Source organism: Anser brachyrhynchus (assembly GCF_964034855.1).
Source record: "Anser brachyrhynchus genome assembly, chromosome: 8".
Classification (NCBI taxonomy): Eukaryota; Metazoa; Chordata; class Aves; order Anseriformes; family Anatidae; genus Anser; species Anser brachyrhynchus.
This window is the reverse complement of record NC_137702.1, coordinates 21,146,674-21,159,172: the sequence shown is the minus strand read 5'-3', so window position 1 is coordinate 21,159,172 and position 12,499 is coordinate 21,146,674. Positions and strand designations below refer to the sequence as shown.

The window sequence follows — 12,499 nt, the reverse complement described above, 5'->3', positions numbered from 1 at the left end:
CTCCCCTTCCAGCAGAACGAGGTCAGCGGGATAACGAGCTCTCCAGATCGATCTGTAAACAGCCTGATTCACAATTTTTCTCTACGAAAGAGGAGGAAGTTATGAAAGGAGCAGCTTGGACAAAAAGGGCTTCAGCTCCACCCAGTGGTAATGAAAAGCTTTTCAAGCCATCCCTCTGGGTACCTGCTCTGGCCTCTCTGAGCTGAGGTACTGGAGGGAGAGCTCTGCTCAACCGCTGCTACTACGGCGTGAGCTGCTACAGGCCTGACGGGTGATCTTGCCTTGCTTGCCTGGCCCTTCAACGATTAACCTCGGGGTTAATCGTTGCTCTGATTCTCTATGTCAGCCATTGCTGTCCTCTTTGCTATCCGCAAATTTTGAACGTTTCACCAACCATCTCCCAAATTGCCAGCTGGCTGGGAAAGCACCATGACCCCATGTGGGCCTCTTCTCTCACAGCAGTGATTTTAGGAGCGACTATTGCGTGAAACTGCTCTTTTCTATCATCTATACATACATTTTTACTTTTTTTTTTTTTTCCCCCTGATGAGGCACCACCTTCTGACATAACTCTTGAAACTACTTTCAGAACTGGGGATACTTTTAAGGCAGGTTTTTCTCATCTGAGTTTTCAAGAACAGAACGGCTCTCTAAAAGAACGCTACATTTCGAATGACAGGGACCTTGAGAAATTTAAAGCCAGCAGCAGCTCTGTTAGTTGGCCAATAATTAAATAGTTCACATCTGACCTAATTAATGCTCAAATACATATCAGCAACTCTCAGGCACTAGGGCATAAATTTGTGACAACGTGAAGGTCAGGCAGACACCCTCACCTCATTCACCCCCAAAAACCTCAGTATTGCCATCAGTCAGATGCATTATGCTTTTTGGCCAGCATTGAAGCATCAATTTGTGACCTTTGGGAGGAGGTTCTAGACTAGATGGACTATGTATAGTTGTCAAACGTTGAAAATCTTTATCCTATTTCTCATCACTTTTCTTGTTCTTCCTACCTGCCTCAGGTATTCTTTCTGAATCTTTTGAATGGTGCGTCTCATATTTACCATTTTATTACCCCCACGTAAGTATCATTACTGTGGTTACATTTACATTTCAAAGTATTGAGCCTGTAGCATTTGTCCGTGGGGTTTGAGATCATAATTAGACGCAGTGCCTAATTTTCAGCTAAATAGCTCAAAACGTATGCAAAGTCAAAAATATATTTTAAACCAATGTGCTGTATGTAAGCAAAATTGTCCTTTTTTCCTGTCTGAAAAGCTTCTTTTCACTTCATATATTCCCTCGTGCTAGTTATCTCTTACCTATGTACAGATGCCCGTACTTATTTTCATGTTAATAACGTTTTCCACCACAAAACTGGTGTGATATTTTTAGCTATCAAACTATATCACATTCAGCAACAAAGGTTTGAAAATGATATATGAACAACATAAAAAAACAGCCAGCCTTTTTTCTCCCACACAAAATCTAATTTATAAAACCCGTATTTCACATGGTTTTATAGCAGCTATTTTATTTTTCAGCTCATCAGTGACTAAACCAGATAAAGCTAGTTTTATACAAAGTAACAATTTGTACAATGCATCGAGGAAGGCATTATTATGGTTTTACTTACAGGAGAAAGGGAAGTGGCCAATTCACAGAGGCTGTAGCGCACGGATATGAATGGCAGTCTACCAAGGGGCAGGAACCTGGAGAACAGGGGGGGATTGTGCAGCACAGGTGAAATGAGGCTTCCTGAGGAAACCTGGAAGAGAAGGTTGTGCTCAGGCTGCAGCCAAGGAGCCCCTGACTCCACATTGCTTCTGCTACCGGGAACACAACAGGGAAGAGTCAGAATTTCCTTGCTTTGAATTCAGCAGGCATTTTGTCATCAAAATACGTCAAAATTTGACCCCTCGTTAGCACACGTCTGTAACACCAAGGGAGTCTGGGAACCCTGTGCTTTGAAATAACACTCAATCCTCAAGGAAATCTGTCTTCATTGCCTATGCAGCCTGACTTTTTCAGCTCACACTTGAAATCTGAGGCCCTGCTATGCGACACCATGCTGTCAATAGCGTCTTCCACCCTCGCGCAGACAGGACATATTGCTAGGCAAGCGTCTCTCATTTCTCACAGCTACAGTCATTTATGCATCAAGGCCGAGAGAGCCAGCTTAAAAGTACTGAAAGTACCTTTCGGGGGCGATTCCATACGTCGTCCTCGGAGCCCCTGCCCCTGCTGAATCCGGTCACCACCTGCTGGGATGCAACACCCTGCACCTGATCGAGCTGGGGTGGCCAGGCAAGCAGCAACTGGAATATTGCCGGGGGGAATTGGACGGGTTCCTTCTCACCCATCCCTCCCCTCTTCTGCATAATTTAGAGGCAGCATATTTTGAAACAGCCCTAACCCTAACCTTTCTCTGCAGATATAATCAATTGCCCATCAATCTTGGGAGAAAGAAAACCCAAGACCACGTTCTGCATGTTAATTGAATGTCTGGAGCGTACTGTGAGCAAACCCAGCAGCATCTCTGATGAAATGTAACCCCATCCTCCTTCAGTCTGTGCTTGTCTCCCTACTTTTTGAGTAGTGGTATTGGCACGTTAGGAGATTCTCAGCAGTTTATTTTTATAATGCAGGAATTTTATTTTATTTTATTTTTAAATGAAAGGTGGCTTTTTCCACATTACATAGGGAAAGCAAAAGCCATCAGAGATATGGCATGCAAATTTCTAAGAAAAAGGATTCTCTTTACAGCCAGATTTTTTTTTCTTGTTTGTTTTTTTCAGTCTTCCTTTTCTATGTCATATAGCAAAGCCAGAAGATAAATATTATCTTTTCTGCTCTTCTGGCACTAGCCCAGGCTCCTTCTTTCTGGCCTTTGATTAGGTCTTTGGCCTAATACAGCCTGATGACATAGCTCCAAATATTCCTTTAAGTCTCAAGAGAGTTTTCAGGGAGAAAAAGAAATCTGTCGCCCCTCACCTCTCAAAACCACAGGTCATATATCACTTCAGTTCTTCCAGGTAGATCAAGCCTTGGATAGAAACAAGTGTCAGGCTGCCAAACAGACTACTATTAGACCACAACAAACAAACAAGAAAGAAAACCAGGCTTTTACCAAAGTCAGCAGTAAAGCTGAGGGGCAGAAATGCTTTGATATTTTCATGAAACATTAACCTTCAAATATAATTACTACAGCGCACTGAAATTGCACCTGAAGGCTGCTCTGTTGGGGAGCACTGCGGTAAAACTGGCCTGCAGGGCAAGAACGTGGCAGGTAAACAAAAGTAGTATCTGTGCAGAGATAATGGGATATGGGTCAAAGCATAAAAAGCACAGCTTTAGGGGATGAAAGTGCTGTTACTGACAGGAGATTTTTGCCACTTTCCACATACCAGCAGAGGTGATGATGACTTGTTTGACATTGCATGAGCAGTGATCTTTGAAGACAGACAATACCAAAACATAAGCTGAGCATAAAAACAATGCTGTCCCCATTAAAATTGTCGTAAAGTTGAAATCATTGTAGTGTCCAAAAAAGTAATTAAGCTAGATTTACTCTGGACAGTTGAACGTCTACATTTGGCCTTGGGATCTGAGGTAAAAGGAGCAGATGTCTCAGTCTTTTCAAGATATCCAGTTCTATTTTGCAGATTCATGACTTAGGAGGAGACAAAAGATGATCATCCAAGATCTTCCATGGTTACAGGCTCCCTATATCCTGCCTGAACTATCTGGTACCTGCAGAATACAGAGGCTGAGACTGTGTGCTTTTCTTCTGAAAATACGACGGGGAGGAGAAAACAGGACAATGGCGGTGGTTTCTGGACCACTATGTCATTCAGTGTGATACTCATCATAACCAGAGCACCACCTCTGCAAATGAACCTTGGACCAGGCCACTGCTTCTATCACAGAGGGACTTCAGCTTGTAGCTGGGATGTTTGAGGATGTGGATGCAGCGCAGGACAAATGAAGGAGTCACGAAATACTGACAGTGTGCAACCTCGAGCAGGTCACATTGCCTCCTGGACTCAGTTTCTCCCACTGCAAAGCAGAAGCAATGAGGCTTGCTAAAGCTCCTTCCCAGATTACCCAGTGAATACTTTGCTGTGGAAACAGGAAGGCCACACAAATACACAGAACTGCTTTCAGTGTTTTAAACAGAACAAGAACAGCTTTCTCCAACACTCATCGAACTAAACATAAAAAAAATCAACTGTGGCTGAAGCCCTGAGCAAGGCCGTGAGGACAGCGTAGCATCCCTTTGGATTTATCCACATCATCTCAGAAATCTTCGTGCTCTGATGACTGTGATAATTTTATGCTTTAAGGACACTAATGCTTTAGTAAGAACTCAGCTCAGGGGATTTTAAAGCACTGTTGTTGTCTGCTTTCAGCTCTGCAGGGGCTCTTCTCACTTCAGATACGTGCATGACAAGACAGGGGTCAGCAGAAAAGGCTGGGACTCAGGAAAGTGCATGTCTTACCTAATTTCTCATTTCCACAGTTTGTAGAATACAATCATGAACAAAAATTTTGCTGCTGTGTTGATTTTCAGCTCCTGGCAAAGTGGGCACATCAGAAGGGAGGGAAATAATCTAGTAAATTCCTAAGTGGACGTCATTACGTTGTAGTTTAGTATAAAGTAAAGGTAAGCCCCACAAATACTCCGCTGGGGACATACTATTACAATCATCAGAGGCAGATAAACTTCATTCAGGATTGTTTTTGCCCTGCTTGCCTAGCGCACATTTTGTATGGAGCTGCAGAAGCCAACCTTCACAGGACGCTGCGCTCTGAGTAACTCACTGCAAGGTGCAGATGACTTCCCAGGGCAAGTAGCACCCTCCAGAACATTGCCTGAGGTGGCACAAAAGCAGTCTGCTTTCAAGCCTTGTTTCCAGTGAGCAAATGATCCAGTCCATGTGACAATGTAGGTCCCATTTTCCTTAGCGTTTCTCTTGATTTTGAGCACATGGGAGAAACTGAAATAGCTGATATGGATAACAAATTATTTCCATCCCTGCGAAGGAGATGCAAATCGCTGTGTTCCCATGGCTCCAGCATAGTTTGCATGGTTGCATGCAGAACAGCTCTGACTGCTGTTCCTACTGTTTGGCTAGCCGATAGGCCCAGGTGGGCTTCCATCATGTATTTATTAACTAAAACATACAAATCCAACTACAGTTTTCTTTCTATATCTACTTCCAATAGTTCCCCCACCTGAAGCCCTGTTCTTTTCATTCCAGCCTGTAAGGTCATTCAGTTAATTTTGCAAGATGTTCTGGTCCTCCTGTGTTTGAAGATGGCTTCCAAAGTTGAGTCCTAAGCAGTCTCATTAGCATATTTGTGCTGTTCATGCCAAGGTCAAAATAAACGTTGAACAATCTCAGCACTGCAGTTCATGTTTCAGCACGATTTACTACTCTCCTTTTCAGACAGAATCTTACCTTCCAATCTGGTAGCAAACTTCTGATCTCCATTTTAAGCAACAGCATTCCACGTTATCCCATACTTGTCCAAAGCTCTGCTAGATAGATCTACTGCATATCCCTTACGCGGAAAGACCCCAAACTCCTAACGAGATGTTGTCACCCCGTTCACAGAAACTCACAGTTTTTACTCACAGTCTCAATGTTTGATCCCAGACTTGCTTGTTGGGTTATGAATGTGTCACAGAAAAGGAGGTTACATGGTAAAGAACACAGTAAACCTTCAGAAATATGGTGCATGGAGGCTACAGACAACCACTACCATTTCTTTTACCTCTCAATTCCTGAAATTTCTTTCCTGAGTTCCAGAGGAAATGCCCAGTAAAAGGAGGAAGGCTGCACCCCTGGGACAAATGCTGTTACACTGGTTGGTCAGCTCTCCGGCCCAGCAAGCGTGCCTGGGAGTAGCTGGTTCATCCAAAAGACCTTCTAAACAGAAATTTTCAAGCCCACTCAAAATTCCTCCCCAGTGATACAAAGCAGAGATTAAAGATTGCTGATGCTTTCCTTCCTGCCTGCAGCAGTGCAGTGTTTTATTTCACTTGCATTCTGAACTTCAGGACTGGGACTAAGATCTTCTGCGACCTTCACTTTCTCATCTCTGAAGAGCAAGAAAATTTTCCTTCTTCATAAGCTACTTACTCTGGCTAGCTCTGTGCACGAGCAGGGATTGAAATGCCCAGCATGGTTTGTCCAACTTAGGGCTCATCTGTGTTGAAATGAAGAAAGCTGGTTATTGTTGCTGTGCATGCACTCCTCATTTTAAGTTATTTACAACATCAATACACTACTGCATAGCTATTAATCACTAGCTAATTTTTCCTAATAAATATCAATTCTGAGAGACGAGCTTCTTAGACCAGTCTGAGGGTGGGAGGAGAGATTTGTTATTTAGCAACTCAGCATCTGCTTTGTCTGCCTTCTGCGTTCCCAGTACTTCAGCAAGACATAAATTAGAGGACAGTTTGTGTGGGAAGTCTATGTGGACTTTATTACAGTGACGTATCTTGATGTGGTCTCAGAGAGGATGTGAGTAAATTAGCAGGGATGAGGCTTTCAGGAAAGATGAGCATTACTGACAGCAGTTCGAAGTGTACTGAATTGCAAATGTTATCCCTGAACCAGTCTGCTGATAACACTTGTAATTCTGTAGCATCTACACAAGTGTATTTGCCCAAGATACTCAACGTACCTGTTTTTCATGCTGATAAGGGAGCAGTGGTTAAAGAAACACTTGTAGCAATGAGCATATTCCTGTCATGCAGGCATAGGGTTTATTTATCAAATTCATTCCAAACTCATTCTAATAGGGGCCCTTCAGATAGTTGTGGCTCTTATGAGCCAAAACTATCTGCACTGGAAACCTGGAGAAATCAGAGAAGAATGGCCATACAGTCCGGTACCAGTGCGGTATATACTCAGACGCTCACTTACTAAACTATTAAGAGACCAAAACTAAATGAAAAACTGGAAGCTGCACGCGAAGTCTTGACAGTGATAACGCCAACCCTCAAGTGGAAGAATCACAGTTCGGCTGAAATCATAGCTCCAAGACTTCTGACTCACCAGATTTTCTCCCTCCAGCTGCTGGGGTGGCCCTTCCCATAAGAAAGGCAGCCAGCTTGCCACGAACTGGACTGGGACCAGTTTTAAGTTGAGCAGATTCAACACTGTTACACTCCTCCATGTTCACCATCAGCTGATGCAACACCTCCAGGCTGCCATTCGGACACATCCACCACAGCTGCCCTCATGACCAAGCGCATCCTGTCTTTGACCACAGACAACTGCAACTATCTTATTGGAAGGTATAACAACTTCACCACCAATATAGATTTTCTAATGATTTAATTGCATCCTGCTTTGCGTTTGTGGAGTCAGAACCCAAAGTACTGATTTGCTGATACCCTGAAGACTGTGGGGCAACAAGCCCTTTTACCTTTATGCCAACTAGTGTAATGAACATAATTGAAGCAAAAGCCATTTTAATTGTTTAGGACCAGGAAAAGGCGAGGCTAGCATTTCCCCTAAGCAGAAAGGTATGGGAGCACGGCATATATACCACAGGTTTGTCCCAGTGACAGAGAATAAACTTCTATCAGCAGAGCAACACAAACCTCAGTGTCTCCTATGGGCACAGCCTCATTTCTAAACTTGTCTTTGAAAACCACGTTCATTACCCACAAGCCAAACCAAGCCAAGCCATGTGGGCTGGCTGCAGATGCCAGGGCACAGGCTGGCAGCTGTGGCTGCCCAGCTTGTTCTCTCGTACATCGAGTCCCATGCTAGGTTTCCAGTCACTTGGCTTTAGCACTGGTCAGGCCCAAGTTGAGGTGGGCTGCAGCCACGACACGCTACAAGCGCTGCATTACAAGAGCTGCTACCTCTCAGTGTGGGAGGCCGGCTCAGAACTGCTGGTGCAGGCAGTGGGAAGGTCTCCAGATGTTCCTGTCAGCTCATTTCTCTTTTAGGAAGCTCCCCTACTCCTCCTCTCAGCATCTCTGTGACTGACTGCAGCTTCTTCCTGCTGCAGGAGGTGGCTGAGGAGCGTGGCTGTGGGATGGGGGCAGCTGGCTGCCATCCGGCTCTGCCACCCAGCTCGTGCCTGACCTGGAGCAGCAGCAGTGCCAGCCCCTGAAGCTGGGCGACACGACACAAACATCTATGTAAGGCAGAGCTGAGTCTGCCACCCAGCCTCTCCTCGGATGACTGTAATTTACATGCAGGGTCCCAGCAATTACTGGCTAATGAGATAATTTTAGTAGTTTCTAATGACACTTGAAAAGCCACTGTCAGCACTGTAACTGTAAATGGCTCTTTTTTACCCGGGATTTCTGATCTCTGGGATAACTGATGCTTGCTCTCCACAGACTCCTCTAGTGCTGATACATTTTAGCAGCCAACACAGGAGCTCCTCTAACATTCAGCTTCTGTCCCTAACCAGAGCAGGAAATGCTTTGCATACAGGTGGGAGCACTGATGTTTGTGATATTATGCTAACCCTCTAGGGTACAGTCATCGTTGAGGGAAAAAAAAAAAAAAAGTCTAGCCCTTCAGGAAAATTTCCTAGCAGCTGTCAGACCACCAACGCATTAGCAGAAGTCTCGTAAAAACATGTCAGCCGTGACTGAACAGAGCATTACTGTGCACGCAATAGGGAACTGCAAGGGGGACCACGTATACTGCCTCCTAGGTCTCTCTCTCTTTCCATTTTAGGAACACAGCTTATTCCAACAGCACAGTTGTCAAGTCAGCAGTTGGGGCAGATAGACTTTCCTTTTTCAGCTCCATGTTTTGCCAAAGCCACAATCCGGAATCTGCCTGCAGGGAACTTATTCTTTCAAGAAAAAAATAAAATAATAATTAAAAAAAACCAACAATGAACACACAACGCAACACCAACATTATTGAGGGAGTAGCAAGCTCTCTGCCCTTCAATCAACCCTGAAGGAGATGCTGTGTACTTTATCAGCTTTTTTAGCTTTGCTGGTTGCTGTGGCAATGCCTTTCTGAATGCGGCCCTGTAAAGCACAGATCACAGAATGGTTTGGGTTGGAAGGGACCTTAACGATCACCCAGTTCCAACCCCCTGCCATAGGCAGGGACGCCACCCACCAGATCAGGTTGCTTAGGGCCTCGTCCAACCTGGGCTTGAACACCTCCAGGGATGGGGCATCCACAACCTCTCTGGGCAACCTGTGCCAATGCCTCACCACCCTCTGAGTGAAATCTCTGAATGAGATCTTGGCATAGCAGGGAGCTACCGCTGAGTTTCCCAATGATGGAGAAAAATCTGAAAGGCAGTCTTCCACTTAAACCCAATTATGAGAGTTTTGATCAGGTCTAGGTTCTTCAGTGATTACTTATCCTGAAAAATATCCAACAACATATAACATTTGCAGCGGTTTCTGGTACTAACAAGGAAAAGGAAGTCACTCCTCTTTCACTGCCTTCCCACTGGGGAAATCCTGAAGAGTCCTTTGAAAGCGCTACAGAAACTAGTGCACACTGAGATATTGCTGGAGAGCAAAGCTTTGAGCAGTGAAATGCAGACTGTTTAACCACACCTGACGGAAAGGGAAAAAAGCACACGCATCCTTAGGTACAAGTCTATGGGCTCAGTCCTATGTGGCCACAGGGGATGCCTGTCCCCGCATATTTCAGCTAAGTTGGAGGCAGAAGTTAATTCCTTGACTGATGAGAATGAAAGTACAGCCAGCACCTTTCTAAGGCCTTTACAAAACAGCTTTTTACTAGACATTCCTCGCTAGTGTCCCCTGTAAGGACAATTCCTCCTTACAGAGACAATGCTGGCTCTGCAAAATGATTTTCTGCACAGAAGTCAGCTGCTGAATGTGCACAGGGTGTCAGTCAGACTACCTGCCAGAGCAGGGGAACGGTGCCTGTGGTCCTGACAGGGAAGGCTTGGCCTCCAAGAAAGAAAGAAGAAAACAGCAGTCAGCAAATTTCACTTCCCCTCCTTCCCCAAACACTGTGTCACAGGTCAGGGGAGGCTCACCCAAATGCCCAGCCAGGCAGCTTCCACACAGACTTTTCCATGGAGACAACACCAGCTTCTCCTGGTGGAAGCTGCTTCTCTGGATGCTGCCCCCCAGGCGGTGAATAGTCAGTGAATAGCTCTCCCCCATCTTGCTGAGGGCTCACAGAAGTGTCTTAATGTTTTTGGAGCTCCTGCCCTTGTGTTATCCATGCCATGCTCTTGTATATGGCATCTTGTTCAACCTCTTCCTTTCTACATCTCCCAAAAAGAAGAACATTTCCTTCTACCTTGGCCAAGACACAGAACAGGTATAACATTTGAGTAGCACTAACGTGGACCCTCCAGCTAGGAGCTCTGCACAGGTCGTAGGCTATTTTGAGGCAACCATCTCCCAGGCAGGGATCTACCATAGACTTACTTTCTTCAGCCTTCTGCCCCCAACAGGTTTACTTTGCTCCTATAAACGCAAAGGCAACGCACCTGCACAGGCAGCATGCAGCCACCTCTGTGAGCCTTCCAGTGATGAACAGGTCACACGCCGGTATCGGATATACTCCCAGGAAGGACTGTCCCTACGTGACACCGCGTGCCGTGCGATACTCAGCACTTCTTTGGGCATTAACATAATTTCCTTGTAAATATAGCGGGCCCATAATTCTGAAAACTGATTTTCTCTCATGTGACTCTAAAGACCGGGACGATATAAAAGAGTAGTTAATTTAGGGAGGCAAGATGCAGCTCCCATCAATAAATCAGCCACTCCTATAGTAATAATTCATAAAGTGAGTTTCAGGTGGGGTCCAGGATGGACTCTGCCTGTTGATTGACTTACGTGAGCTAATTGTAGGGAGAGAAGCAACAAAGGGTGAGGTGAATGAATGCAGCTACAACTTAGTTGTAACTCTTCTTCCTTCACTGCATGCAGGACTTCCTCCTTGCCAAGCAAAATAGGAACTGCCCTCAACATCTGTATCCTGCTGCAAATAGAAGCCTAGACAGGGGAGAAAAGGGACGAGAAGCATCATTCATCTCTCTGCTGATTACATTTCATTCTCCATTAGCTTTTATCATCACTCTGTCATCCTTCACTTATAGTGTCAACACCAGGTATTTGTACCTCAAAGTCCCCTTCTCCTTATTATTAATATAATTGCCCTGAGGGTCATATTATAAAGCTGGAAGAACCTAAAGGGTGTGGGGAACCTCTATCCTGAGTGCCCTGCTCCTGCCAAGCTACATTGAAGCCTGCAGTATTGATAATAATTCCTCCCGACTTCAGCCAAAGCTGCTCTGCTACTGAGCTGGGCTGACTCAGTGTAATGAAAAGTGGGTTCAGGTCCACAGAACTCACATTTCCAGTTTCATCAGCAGGATTGTGTGTTTCCATAGAGCTTAGGAAGGACAAGGAAAAGAACTGAGGGGTAGCCAGGCTTCACGTCTACAAGCAAGACATTTGATCCACCTCTACCAGCAAAAAGCAGGAATTTAATACATCTTCTGGAGACATGAGGATATTTAATCTGTGAAAGGAGAAAGGTGAAGGACAGCAACGTGAGATGGATTCTAGTATGAACAACGACTCTCTCCTCATGAGACTAATATCTCAGTGTAAGCAAATTGGTATTGCACCTGCTAATGGATTTAAGCAGCAGCTGCTGATTACTTAAAGCAGCAGCACACATTCTTACACACAGGAAATCAAAGGCTTTACACTTGCATCCTTTATGCAGGAGGAGTCTTGGAGGGGAGCTTCTCCAAAACAATTTCCCGGCTTTAGCAGGTGAACTACAGGAGTGCTGAGGACAGGCTTCAGAACCCTGCACATTTTATCCAAACGTCTAAAAATGGGAGAAAAATTTGCGCATTCACATACAACTTTGTACAGTGAAAGTAAGGAGCACATCCAAAGTAAAGCAGAATTTAACATCCTCAGTAGGATACAACACTTCATTATTAGGTGCTTTGGACAGCCACAGAGAAGCCCAAAGCACTGAATGTATTTTCCTAGTGCCATCCTAGCCCTCACTTGTGCAGAGCTCCTGCTGCTCTCCCTGTTTCCTCCCTGCCTCACTAACACCACCCTCACGCTGCGCCTCCTTCCTCCCGGCCCTGCCTTTCCCTGCCCATCCCTCTTCCATTGAGATTTTTTGTCCCCTCCCCTCTCCCCATTCCAAAGCCAGGAGGGTAAACTTGATACTGAGACCTCTGTGCCCCACTAGGGCTCCATCATCCTACCCCTTGTCTCACCAACCTCTGCCTTGCCTGGTCACATCCTGGCAGCTGGGCCTGGCCTTCCCCCCCGACACTGCCTAGAGCTACCCCAAAAGAGCAGGAAACTCTCCCGGGCGAGTGCTGGCGAAATGGACGGGACACGGGTGTGGGAATTTACAGCTGCATCCATCTTCTTCAGAGATGTTGTTTGTGCTGCCCTCGTGCCCAGAAGCATCAGGCTCCCGCTGTTTTGGGTTCTGTACAAACACGCAGGAAG

The 12,499-nt window shown here is 45.4% G+C and overlaps 1 protein-coding gene across 1 annotated transcript in view; it reads right to left on the bottom strand.

Annotated features, from left to right (window-relative positions):
- The window catches only part of RALGPS2 (Ral GEF with PH domain and SH3 binding motif 2), a 144,452-nt gene extending 144,365 nt beyond the window's left edge, over positions 1–87 (bottom strand). Inside the window, exon 1 of the mRNA XM_080603497.1 lies at positions 1–87. The gene's annotated coding sequence lies outside the window, so the exon portion shown is untranslated.
- Positions 88–12,499: the final 12,412 nt, after the last annotated feature.